Source organism: Polistes dominula, unplaced genomic scaffold (assembly GCF_049000335.1).
Source record: "Polistes dominula isolate Pdom_NZ unplaced genomic scaffold, Pdom_raw_medaka contig_19, whole genome shotgun sequence".
NCBI classification, from domain to species: Eukaryota; Metazoa; Arthropoda; class Insecta; order Hymenoptera; family Vespidae; genus Polistes; species Polistes dominula.
Window position 1 is genome coordinate 1921138 of NW_028301058.1, and position 15198 is coordinate 1936335.

At 29.1% G+C, this 15198-nt stretch overlaps 1 long non-coding RNA gene across 1 annotated transcript in view; it reads right to left on the bottom strand.

The window, feature by feature from the left end:
- Positions 1-528: 528 nt before the first annotated feature.
- Positions 529-15198, bottom strand: part of LOC107065811 (uncharacterized) — a 181978-nt gene continuing 167308 nt past the window's right edge. The window contains exon 3 of the long non-coding RNA XR_016177736.1: positions 529-594. This is a non-coding gene — a long non-coding RNA (uncharacterized LOC107065811). The remainder of the gene's footprint in view (positions 595-15198) is intronic.

Genomic DNA, 15198 nt, shown 5'->3' on the forward strand with positions numbered 1-15198 from the left:
GCAATAAAAAATCAAAATAATTCAGTAGTTTCGAAGTTCATTGGAAACAAACTATGTAACACTGAATTTATATATATATATATATATATATATATGCATATAATTACATATTAATATAATTATCATATTAAAAAATGTTTCAGATCATATATCTCCCGTTTAAAAATATTTAAATGATTACACATTTGAAGATTTAAATGAATTCAATATCAATAAAAAATTAATAAAATTATATTATTATGTTAATTATTTTATTATGTATTTTAAAACATTAAATTAATTCAATATTATATTGAAATAACAAAAGATTCATTTTACTGAACAATATCGTCAAAATTACATTGAATTAATTTACATTAAAAAATAATATTGCCATAAAACAATTGACAAACTAATTGTTTTTGTTTTGACTCTTATACCACTTTCTTAATTATGGTCACCTATACTAAAATAAATTCCAAAGAAAGAAGACCCTGATCAAGCTGATAAACGTAAGTTTGATAAATTATCGTATATGTGTGTGTTTAAGTGTGAGATTTGTTACTACTCACGTACACATGTTTTTCTCGAAAGGACGTACGTTCGGACACTCACCTGAAACAGAAAGATAACGTTGAAATTAATTATATGCGGGCCGAGGTGGTATCACACGTATGTCAACGTATAGGTGCTACCAACTTGTTAGAGTTATGGTGGTGGTAGTGCCGTTATCGCTGGGATAAACGATTTATCCATTATCGGTTCGAACCGATTTATCGGCCAAACCCGACGAGCATCGAACGTTAATCTCGTTGTCCCAGGGATGACGACACGGAAATCGGTGCCCACCCCACCCCAACCCCCACCACGATCTAAACCGCGACAAAATGTCTGATAGGATTCGCTTACCATAAAATGAAACAAAAAGGAAAAATGTCGTGGAAGAAATAGGAGTAAAGTAAAAAGGTTGCATGGGGTTGGTATAAAAGTTTTTGATGGTGGTGGTGGTGGTGATGGTTGAGCTACAGTTGACGGATTGAAAACTACGAAATACGTTTCTAGGCACAAACGTGTGTGTGTGGGTAACAAGATATAGAACGTAATAACGATATATCGTGATAGGATTTGGGGGGTGGACTAAGGGGGAGGGAGAACTCGGGACCAACACGCGAAATAGAAATAGAAGGAAAGAAATGAAAAATAAAAAAACAAAAATCCGAACGCCAATCGGACGAATGTTGGGATATCCACCCAGATGAAAAAATATTGCGGAAATATAAAATGCGCGTGGTTATACACCCATGATGAATTTATTTACATGTATATGTGTGTACGCTTATTACAGAATGCATTATATATATATATATATATATATATATATATATATATATATATATATATATATATATATATATAACATATAATGTGACAATAAAATCGATTTAATACATTGAACTGATTGAAATATCGCAGTTACCTTTTCAAATTAATTTACCAATTTTAATTAATATTTGCTTAAAAAAAAAAATAGAAAATGATTATGGGGATGAGGATTAAAAAAAAGAAAAAAAAAAGAAAAAACTCACGAATCGTGACATTCTCACGATGATAGGACGATTATTCTACACGTATATTTCCCGTTATAAAAGCAGTGTAGCACACACTACGCAACCGGTGTGTAAAGGATGGTTAACGAAGTATAGTTAACTTTGAAAATGAAATTTTAACGTCATAACGACGGTAACGTTTTTGCACGCACGTACGACATTTATTACCGCGAAATTTGAAAAGCTGCGTCGCCAACGGCCCCACACACATACATTAAACAATGTAGTATAAAACGTGTATGATGAAATTCCTCTATCCCGCAGCTACGAAACGAAGATTACGTGTAATTGTAAGCTCGTAGTATATACATATAGTATGTATATCCGATATACATGCATATATATCTACATATTACACAAAGAACCGTGGGACAACATCTTTAAAACATTTCACCTATGATACATATTTGATATCAAAACCTAGAACAGGTGTGTTATCCATTTTTCGCAGTCGTCGTTGTCGACGTTGTTGACACGTTACTGTTACCAACCAATACACAATTCGCAATTAACGAGTGATTCTACCTGATCGAGATGCTTTCATCGTTTTACTATAACTTATAGGTACACGTATATGTGTGCAAGCTCGCGCGAACAACTATTTCCCACGTTATAACTTATTATAGAACGTAAACAATACTCCCATGGGAGGCGTAGGTAAACTATAAACCTTAGCATGAACCTTTACGACTCGCAAGAGTCACGTATTCCTAGAACATAGTAATATATATATGTATGTATGTATATTATGTATATTTAGGAATATATAGAATATATATATGTATGCATGTTTAGTGCATGAAGTGTAAGGAAGCTAAGCGATCTATACGTATGCACATATAAATTTGTACTACAAATGGATTTGTGTTTCAGGATCACACGTCTTCCATGAAAGATGAAATCCAAAATTTTGTTCAACCTGGTAAACATATTATAACTCACCCTATAGAAAGAAAATATGCTCAGCTAAATCTGATGTAATTAAAATTTGTCGTACCACGTGAACGTTGGTAACACACGTGTCGCCATCTATATTACATTAAGTACTCATCTTAAAATACTTTCATCCAATTAACTTTTCCTAACCACTATCATATCATGCATGATGTAAAATATTAACATTAAAATAAATATGCGGTAAAGTTGCTTAACCCTTTTGAGTTCTATGAACGCATAAACGCGTTTGGTCAAAGTTGCCAGCGTGCATGTATATAAAAGTGTTTGTTAATAATAAAAACTTTGTGCTGACAGGTAAAAAAAAAACCAGAACATATTTGTTTTGATTCTGTTGAACTTTTGATCCATTTAATTAGGATTTCTTCAGCAATTATAAAATACAAAATTACCTAACCTCAAAAAGTACATAATCCCTCGAAAATATGTAATAAAGATTTGCTTTTTGTTAATAATATTAATGTAAAATAATTATTAAATATAATAAAATTAAATTATTAAATTATTCCGTTCCTAAACAAAAAAACATGTTTAGATAAAAAGTATTCAACACTCGAAGTTTTAAATATTGCATAATCATTCAACCATCTGACACTAATACTTTTTTCTTCTTAGAAAAGATAAATTTGTTTAAAAGAAAAAGCAAATAAAAACAAAGTAGCACAAACCGTAGTTGCATTTAATTACATTTTTAGTAAATTGGAAAGCATAGCTACAATAAAAGACAGATGGATGCGTTAGCAAGGTAACGTCAACCGTTAGTGTACCGGTTTCTGCAGTCCACGTGTCGTCCATCCGTCCGTCCATCCGTCCCTTGCGTTCACGCGTAACACCCATACTGGGATCAGCGAACAGAAGAGAATCCCGGACGTTCTCTACCGTAAACGGGAACGTACATACGTCATTCAGAACCTCGCACAAGTGCTCCCTCTCTCTTTCTCTCTCTCTCTCTCTCTCTCTCTCTGCAGGATAAGTCTGTCTGTCTGTCTGTCCTTCAACGTTGAAATTATTTCCATTACGTAAGCTGGTTCGTACTGTGTTCTATTAACGTTGAGAGGATATTCCAGCGTGTACAAACGATACGAAATCACGAACGTGAGAATTCTCTCTCGTCCGGTTACTACTGTCACTGAAAAGTTACTATAAAAGTTACCAGAATAGAATAATTGCAGTAAGAAAAAAGAAAAAGGAATGATTTAACTCGAATGATCATCAAAAATCGCACGTGTGTGTGTTTCACTCGACAAAAATAAAAATACAAAATCTAAATGCACTCTTAAAATGTCTGACACCAAGACCCTTAGCCAAGCACGATACACCAAACGGGGTGGTGTACTTCTATCACCCAATAGAAAAGCCTTTTACCCTAACTAGTTAGGGTAAAGTCCTTAGTCTAGAACGTCACGAAAGCGATTCACCCTGACACAACTTTCAAACGTACGTCGTACGTACACATGCCGCTTTGATTAACGACGACGAACGTTCGTTCAACCAAACCGGACGTTTGCGTGTTCCTACTGTGTGTATGTGTATGTGTATAGGTGTGTTCTCGTTAAGGATGCACGAGTTTTAAAGTGAGATAAAACGGGGGAACACACCACCTCTTTGTTCTTCGTTAGGTATTCTCTTTTTTTCATTTTTTTTTGAAAGGGTGGGGGGGGGCATCCTTTCTTTCTTTCCAACTTTTGATTAACTCATTAACGTAACAATGATTTATTGAAATAAATTAAATTGTTGAAAAATTTATAGGAGAAGGAGGAGGGAAAAAATAAATATGAATATTATTTGCAACTAATTTAAACTAATCATAAGTGATTGCGGATTTTGTCGATAGATGGCTTTTTAAAATCCAAAATGACTTAGTTTGCTAACCAAATAATTTACGAACACTGGTTTCTCTTACAATTAATGATTTTATTTCGTTTTTAAAGTATATTATAGAATCCATTTGGTATATTAACACAAATAAAATTATTCATTAGCAACTAACCATAAGTGATTGCAGATTTTGTCGATAGATGGCTTTTTAAAATCAAAAATGACTTAGTTTGCTAACTCAATAAGCTGAAAACACTGGTTTATCTTGCAATTAATTATTTTATTTCGTTTTTTAAAGTATATTTTAGAATCCATTTGGTATATTAACACAAAATTCTATAATTAATTCGGAATTTATTTCGAATATTATAAAATAATTGAAAAATTATATATCTCAGGAAATTGTTTAGGTTATGTTTAGGTTTGCTTTTTTCCCTGTTTTTCTTTTTTATCCTTGGTAGAGAGATAGTAAAAGAAATATATATATATATATCAATTTTAAAAAATAGGATCGATCCTTGAAGCTCGTTTTTTTTTCTCACCCAATATAAAACGATTGTTATTTTTCACTTTGCATATTATATATATATGTATATATATTTTTCATACCTGGGCCAAACAATCAGTTTCATCCTGCCGCGTTATTTTTCAATCCCTTCGAGCGTAGTTTGCGCATCAAACAAAGTCACCACCACTACCAACAAACCGTCGATCACTATGATATTCGCCAATGGACTTGATAACAAGAATAATATTTAACGCCCAACGATATCCTATGATTTCCATTCTCTCATATACTCGATTACACACACACACACTTTTTACAATAAATCGAAAATAAAATTGCTCTGAAACACCTCTTTTATTTTATTTTTTTTTTATTCATTGTGGTGTTACCTTCACCTAACCTAACCTAACCTAACCTAACCTAGCTTTTCGTTCGAACGATTTCTTTCTTATTTTCTTCTTCCATCTTTGCATAAACGTCATAAAGAGAATAATGAGTGGAGAAGAATTGTTTCTTTTTTATTCTGATAATTTTAATCTTTTTTGTTTTATTTTGAATAAATTTCAATAATAAAATTGCAATTAACCTGCAGTACTGTTGTACTGTTTTGCAGAAAGGGAAGTGGGTTTGAGGAATTTTGTTTGATTTGAAGATACAAACAAGTTAGATATTCTGTACTGAACAATAGATGATTTTTAAGTTGAAGATTATAGAATTTGGGTTGCTACAAAAATGAATTTAAATTACTTCAACCTTTTTAATGCCAGGGGTTTTTAACAAAACGTTTCATCACAGTATACGAAAAGTGCAATCGCGTTGTGTGGCACTATAATGGTTAAACAAAAAAATACAAAAAAGAACAAAGAGAGAAACGAGTTTTCAATTTATAAATAAATTACATAAATAAAATACAATTTTTTGTCTTTTATTTACAACCGAAAATTTCAATTATGAAATGGTCCAAAATTTGCTTGAAAAAAAAAAAACAAAAGAAAACAATTACAAGAATAAAAAGGAAATGAACAAAAGGATGACGTGGTCAGTTTGGAATTAACAAGTGGAAAAGTGTATTCCTTGAAAAAATCGGATAAATGCAAAATAAATAACACATATATATGTATATATGTGTGTGTGTGTGTGTGTGCAACCAAATGGAATAGAAAATTTAGCATCGTTTGAATGAATTTTACTGCAATGTCATAAATCATCAGCGTAAATATCACAGTATACTTCAGCAATAAGGAGATATTATCAACACACAAGTAAAACATGTACATATATGTACATATATATATAGATAAGTGTGAAAAGAGGATTGATATAAAAGCGTCCATGCCAAATCGTTCGTAAATCGATCGAAATCGGTCAAGATCATTTCTCATGTATTATAACATTTCGATTTGGAATCCGCCTGCATGATCACTGGGTAGATTGAGTAGCTCAGTTTGGTTATGTTGCTGGTCCCAAGCCTGGATAAAGGATGAGGGTTATGAATGGGGTAGGTTTAGCCTCCTGCCTGACGTAAAAACCTAAAACAGGCTCACAGAATCCGACGACTCGTCTGGCGAGTCGCGATGAGGAACCGGCAATTGTGCCTATTTGAAAGAAAGAAGAAGAAGATTTGGAACATTTTGACTAACTAAAAGCTCTGCTAACTTTTTTTTTATAGATTATGTACATATATATATTCATTCATAATAGTTCTCTCCTATTCGATCTTAAAAACGTCCCATAAAATATGAAAAATTCGATCCCATTTTAAATACAACTACCTTAAAATGATTTCATTTTTTTTTTTTTTATAGAAAACAAATTATTATTTAAATCATAAATGTATCAATAATAATAATGATGATAATGATGATGATAATAATGAAATATCATGTTTAACGTGTGTACAAGATTTTATGGCTAACTCGTAGGATGTGTAAAAACCGAATAAACAATTTGTATGAATTTAATATAAAATTAAAATTTATTCATTTGATGATGCACGAAAGATAAGGGTAGAAAGAATAGGTGAGTTATAATAAATACAAATAATGCATGTTATGATAGGGGTGGGCAGAAAGGAAAGGGAGTTTATTTTTAATATTACAATATCGTATAATACGAGAGTAACATTTCTCATTAAAACGATACTATGCACCACGGAAAATGCGTGTTAATAAATTTACGATGATATTTAATTAAAAAAAAAAAAAAAAAAAAAAAAGAAGAAAATATATCAAAAACAAGGAAAAAACATCAAATGTTACTAAAACACACATATTGAATTATTTGCGTTACCTTGACGTTTGAAATAATCAAAAAATATAGTTTCATATTTTACCATAAAGAGAAACAAAAAAAAAATAAATAAAAAATATATATATATATATATATATATATATAGAAATTAATTTTCTTTAAAACATTAAATAACAAACAAATTATACATATGACCATAATTAAATATGAATTTTACTTAATATTATAAAAAAAAAAAAAAATGAGTAAAAGGGACGGGGTTGGACATGTTTTCAACTCTATCAAAATTAGATTTCGATGTTCGTAAAGTTTGGTGAGCCTAAAACAAGTATCTCATGTTGGGAAGGTCTATCATTTTCTCATTCGATATTTCTACCCTTAACTTTCTCCCTTTCCTTCAACCCCTAACCCTCTTTTTCGAAGTAAGCGTAAGATTTTTTTCCTTCCTCGTTTATGGAGTGAAAACCATCGAATTTCTCTTCGTCCTTGCCACCCTACCGCACTCTCTCTCGTTCGGGACTTTGGGTTTATGATTAATCATCCCTCTACCCCCTTCCCTTACAAATAAGTAAGAACGTCTAACCCCTGAACAGGGTCTCGACCAACTATAATTAATCGTCAGATAATTACGTCCACGAATAATCACGAATCATAGAGAATATAATTAACCCTTTTCTAACACTCTGCCTCTCTCTCTCTCTCTCTCTCCCCTCTCTGTCTCTCTCCCTCGTACAGGAAAAAAGTGATCTTTTTTCTTATTAGAAAAATTATTAATTGTAATATAAATTAATTCGATTGATATTTATTTTAAAATATTTACTAAGAAACTTACCCTTAGTCACCGATACAATACAAACAATATAAAATAATTAATAATATACTAATTAACACAATTAAATAATATAATAATAATTACAATTAAATAATTTAGTAACTAATAATATAATAATTATTACATTTAAATAACGTAATAACTATAATATAATATATTATACAATTAAATAATGTAATAATTAATAATATAATAATTATTACACAACTAAGTAATATAGTAATTAATAATATAATAATTAATATAATTAAATTATATAGTAATTAATAATATAATAAATTATTTAATTCAGTTATATAGTAATTAATAATATAATAAATAATATAATTAAGTTATATAGTAATTAATAATATAATAATTAATACAACTAGGTTATATAGAAATTATTAATACAGTAAATATTAAAATTAAATAATATAATAATTAATACAACTAGGTAATATAGAAATTATTAATACAGTAAATATTAAAATTAAATAATATAATAATTAATACAACTAGGTAATATAGAAATTATTAATACAGTAAATATTAAAGTTAAATAATATAATAATAAATACAATTAAATAATATATAATAAATTTTATTACAATTCATTACATATATATCTTAAATATGGAATGAGATTTTTTAGCAAATTGGAGTTATTGGTTCAAAATCTGTAAAATCTATAAGATAAAGGTTCATCGAAATAAATTAATAAATTGAAAGAGCATTTTTATAGTGCAGTTTAAATGATACTCATCGTTTTTCAAAAAAAAAGAAAAAAAAACGAATAGCTCAGGATTTTTCAATATCCTCGATTTAACAAACGTTTCTTACGAAATCGCTCGTTAAATTTGCTTAAACGAGAATTTGAGTTTCCACCCCCTATTGTACTTGTACATTATGAACGTCTATTTTATATCTATGAATAAATGGCCTTAATTTCAATAGATTTTATTTTCTCTCTCTCTCTCTCTCTCACTCTCTCTCTCACTCACTCTCTCGTAAATGATAAATCGATCTATCGACAAGAGATTCTATGCCAATAGAATTTTTCCTTATTACGGTTTGTCCTACAATGAATGATAGGAAGAAGAGTAAAAGGGGATGAAGGAGGAGGAGGAGGAGGAGGAGGAGGAGGAGGAAGAGGGTGGAAGAGGGTGAAGCAGAACTGTTCACTTTAATCTTAGGAATGCAAAGATATTTAATTTTGGCTTAAATATATTTTAAAATTTCATTATATTTTATTGTATTATTATAATTATTATTTTATGCAAAATATTAATTGTTTATTTTTGTAAGTATTTAAAATAATAACAATATTGTAATTAAATTATACTAGTGTATACTCTTAATTATATAATATAATATAATAAAAATTAACAATATAACTAGTATTTAACTGGTATTTAAAAATAACTAGATTTTTTATATTTCACATAAAAGATAAAATTTTTCTTGTTAAAAAGTTGAAAATTAACTAAATTCTTAAACAAGTTTTATTTTTCTATTTTTTATTTTATTTTATTAATTATTATATTATTAATTACTTAATTATATTATTAATTAATTATTTTATAAATAACAATACTTAATTACTTACTATACTACTTATTTATTACTATATTACTTAATTATTACTATATTACTTAATTATTACTATATTACTTACTTAATTACTTATTATATTATTAATTAATTATTTTATAAATAACAATAAATTAATAATAACAATATTATACACTAAATTTAGGAAAATTTAACATATAAAATAATATAATTTCTACAAGAGACGATTATCAATTTTTCTTATCAAAATATCATTAAATAATTTCCATTTAAAATAATTAAATAACCTAACCTTTTGTCCCATTATTATATTATCTACTATACAATCATACAATTTAATAATAAACAATCGAATTCCCAATGATTAATTAACTTCGATAAGGTATATTGGAAAAAAAAAAACGAAAAGAAACAAAAAAACAAAACAAAAGAAAAATATAAAGCCCGTAACTTTGAGCGGCCATCTTGATATGGAATAAAATTGTTGGTTAGGAAATACCAAGTTGTCAAGTCAATTCAACACACTTATAACAACGACCACCACCAAATACGTAACCGTCGTAACTTTTACTCGTAAATATAGAAAATAAATGACACGGAAAATTGACTATGGAAAAGCAATATTTTGCGAAGCTTTTAGTCGATAACTCGAGATGATAACTGTAAAAACGTGTTAGTATGGAATTCGAACGGTAGAGGGACGAGTAAATGCAACGAAGAAATGGTGGTTGGTTGCATAGTGATGGTGGGGGAAGGAAAGGAAAATAGGTGAATGAAAGAGACCACCTATTCCCTTAAAGGGAAAAGGATCTCACCACCGTCAGGAAAATTAACGACGTAACGGACATCGGTAGAATGGAATTTACTTCTGAAAAAGGGACACTCTCGCTCCCTCTCTCTCTCTCTCTCTCCCTCTCTTTCGCACTCACTTGAGAATCATTTATTTGCAAGGAGAGAAATTTTTTGTTGAACGGGCAAACGTTTAAAAAAGAAAAATCCATGAAAAATCACGACAGGTATATTCCTCCCCTTAAGATGCACGAGGGTGGTTTTTTAATACGTAAATTTTAACACACACATACACATAGTAGTGTGTTAAAATAATTTAATTTTACTAAAATTGATATTTGACAATAATTTCATGAAGTTTGTTATGTCTCTTGTGTTTCATTCTTTGATTACAATTGTTAAATAAAACATGGTCCAATTATTCGACAAATTATTTTGTCCAATAAGAAACGACTATATTTCTTTTTTTTTTTTTTTATATAAAAATTACGAATACGGGTGTTTCAAAAAAAAAAGGAACAAACTCATTGATCGTACAATTGACTTGAATAATTTGCTAATCCTACTTTGTGTTTTCATTTTATTTTTTGGTCACCAAAGATTTCTAAAAGAACAAGTTTTTTTTTTTTTTTTTTTAACAAATACCAAGTAGAGTAGTAGTAGCTGATTATTATTTTTTTTTTTTTGTACTTTTCGTATACTTTGTAATACTGATTATAGTCTTAATTGTTCTAAGTTGAATCGAGTGAATTCATGAACATTGAAAAGCAACAAAACCCGTTCGCGTTAGCAAATATTCAGTAGAAAAGGAATACTCCAGTTCAATCGTGGATTGTGTTGAAGAATGAAGAGAAGTAGGAGAAAAGGAGAGTGAGTGAGAGAGAGAGAGAGAGAGAGAGAGAAAGGTAGAAGAGTGAGTCTCGTCTTCTCTGACAAATATTTGGCACAATCAGGTGCGTGTAAATAAAGAGGCTCTGGAGGCCATGGTGAATGTACCTTCGTTCTATTTCCCACCTCTTCTCAACCACCTTAACTTACTTCCACCTTCTCAACGTTAACACGAGAAAGAGAAATAGAAAAAGAGAAAGATAGAGAGAGAGAAAAAAAGAGTCAAAAACTCGTAGAATGGAAATACACCAAACACATTCTCGTACATTTATCTCGTTTAGCTTCTGTGCACCACTGAAATTGTCCTGATAGTGTTAGGTGTTGGGTGATGGTGATGGTAGTGGTGGTGGTGGTGGTGGTGGTGGTGATGGTGTAAAAATAAAATGAATACGTTACGACCCTACAGGGAATACAATATTTATCCATTGAAGTTTTCTTCTTTGTTGTTCGTTTATAACGATACTATATATTTACACATCGAATATTTTTTGTTTTTTTGTTTTGTTGATTCCCCTCTTATATTCCATTCCATTAAATGATTTATATTTTTTTCACGCGTATATTTGAAATTTGTGTTTTTTATATAATCTCCCATTATACAGTATTTATAACACAATTTGTCAACGCAACTTTTGCTGTCAACAGTAATACGCATTTTTTTTTATATTTTTTATTAATGTATAAATAACCATAATAATGTAATAAATTAATCCATGTTCGCAAATATCGTGAATACTCATAAATGTGTGTAAACATACACGTTTATATTTGTGTGTGGCTGTGTGTATGTGTGTGTACTTGTTAACGTGTAGATCGTATTTTAAAGTAATTATGTTTGTATGTATTTTAAATTGTTAGGTCAAGCAAATATAAGAGAGACGTCGAAGTTTACTTCCACGAAAATGATTTTAACCTATACAACGTCTAAAACTGTAAGTATAATTAAATATAATTAAAACGATAAATCATGTCCAACGCAGTATAGGGAAAAGGGAATGGTCAGTCCAGTAATAAATCTTACACGATCACGACTACTTATTTCTGAGCATGGTACTATAATTAACTGACAAAGAAGAGATTACTATACCTAATAACGTTTTGTAGAAAACAAAATATACGATGTATAAATACAATCCTTTCGAGTGTAGTTACATTTTATTTTGTTGTTTCAATTATTATAGTAATATTATAGTAACGTATAATTAAATGTGTTTTTTATTAATATAATTTAAATTATAATGTATATTTTCTAATTATTATTATTATTATTATTATTATTATTATTATTATTTTATTCACTGTGTTCAAAAAATTCTATACGAACATTTAATAAACAAATAATTCGCAATAAAATAATATTGTTATTATAAATTGCGATATAAACTATTCTATCTTTCAAGTTGGATGAAACAGCATACAGTGTGCAAAATTTGATTAAAATCGGTTTAGTAGTTTAGGAGTCCATTGCGGACAAACAACGTGACACGTAATTTATATATATATTAAGAAGATATGTTATATAATTTGATAATATTATATTAATTATATATATAATATTAATAATTATTTAATAATATATAAGTTAATTTGTATTTATTGTATTTTAATATTATTAATTAAATAATTATATTTATTATTGTATATAAAATCTAATTAATTAATCTGATATTTGTAATATAATTAACAAAATAGTTTGACAATAAAATAAAAAATAGAAATGTAATAAATAATATCGATAGATTATTTTCAATCTTTGACGATGTTATTTAGTATTACTTTATTGAAATTTCAAATGAATCAAGGTACGTTTCTACCGATAAATTTGTCCTCGTAGGTAGACGTAGGTACGAATAGAAATCAAATGGCAGATTTAGACGACATAGAGGATATATAAGCGGGTTGAAAACGAAAGAGAGTCTGTTAGAGAGTATATATATATATATATATATGTGTGTCTATGTATGAGAGAGAAATAGAGATAGATAGAGAGAAAGAGAGAGAGAGAGAGAGAGAGAGAAAACGCTTTGACTTTGACAGTAATTGCATCCACGCCCACGCATACGTGAAAAGACCTCCGAGTGCAAAAACAACGATTCCCGAACGTTTTGGTATGCGATACAACTGCAAATTTCAACCTTTTGCATTTCCAACGTCAATGATATATATATATATATATATATATATATATATATATATATATATATGTGTGTCTGTGTGTGTGTGTTTGTCGTAGTATCATATTATTGCACATAGAATTTAATTGGAATTAGTATACGATAGTTAGTAATTAGTTATTTACGATTATCATTATCATCTTTGTTTCAATTATTAAAATAATATTTTACTTTTTAAACAACTTTTTTATTTTTTTTTAAATTATTTCAATTTCCAATAAAATTGACAAATTATTTACATATACATATATATATTTACATGAATTTAATTGAAAATAAAAGTACAAACTCAATGAGTTCTAACCCCTTTAAGTTGCACGTTGGCGTTGTATTACGTTGAGCCAAAATTGTTCCTTAAAGGGCTAATCACGATTAGAAAAAAGTAAAATTTAATTACGATTAGATAAAGCAATAATTATTAATTATAACTGCAAATCGATGAATATTCAGTTAAACAAACAAACAAAAAAATATAAAAAATAAAACGACGATTCGATCAAAGCATACAAAACACAAATACCTTTCATTTTTCATTCAAACAATCCTCCTCCTCTACCTACTCACTCTATTCTTTTTATTTTTATATTTTATCTGGAATAGTTTTGCAAAAGGATATTCGAGTCTTTACAATTGTTCGTGCGCAAGCGCTTTACTCCTTTGACGAAGTGTGGGTGGGGGGGGGGGAGGGAATTAAAAAAACGAGCTTTACAACAAGCCCACCGTGTCAAAGATTGTTCCCACGTATCCGTCCGATGCTATTTAATACTCGTGAATAAACGTTGATAGGTGGATGCGTTTAAAAATGGGAGGAGGGGAGGAGAGGAGGTGGGAGGGTTGAAAAAAATGAAGGAAATAGAAAGAGAGAAAGAGAGAGAGTGAGAGAGAGTGAGAGAGAGATAAAAGAAAAAATAAATGGATTTTAGGTCAAACTGAAACAACACTATCATGCGATGATTAATGTAAACAAAAGAAAAAATTGTTGGAAGAAAAAAAAAATATTTTATAAAAATGGCTAGAGCATGCTTTAACCTTTCCTCTCCTCTCCACTCCACTCCACTCCACTCCTCTCCTCTCCTCTCCTCTCATCCTGTATCTTTCTCCTCCAACGCTAACTTTTTCAGAATTTATCTTCAGCTTTCTCTCTCTCTCTCTCTCTCTCTCTCTCTCTCTCTTCTCTTTCGCTTTCTCTCAAGGATTGCCACTTTATAAACTGTACCGCGTATTATATATTGGTACACCCCTTGAGATTTATTTTCAACGTGAGAAAGCCCTAGGTTGCTTACTATCAACCAACCAACCAACCAACGAACCAACCAAACAACCAACCCCGTTCAAAACTATATATATATATGTATTTTTTTTTGTTCGTTTAACTTTCCCACAGGAGTAGTTTGCTTCTCGTTGAAGAAAAAAACAAAATCAACAAAATATTCTTTAAAAATCGCAAATGAAATGTCGTCTCATCAATTCTTTCTCTACCAAATCCCTTCCCCCACCACCACCACCATAATCCCGTTTTTCTTTTTATTTCGTCTTTGGAAACATTTAGTTTTTTATTTTGTTGTAAAAATTACGTCTGGTGTAAATAATATTTTAATATTAAATACAACAATATAAATATAATATAATATATATTAATACAAATATAAATAATACAATATATATGTATATATGTATAATAATACAAATATAAATTATATTATATTTATATTATAATAATACAAATATATAAATTAAATATATTATAAAATATATTATATTATAATTATATTATATAATAATACAAATATTTAAAAATACATAAAAATAATAATATAAACATAATATAAATTCAATATTAAATAT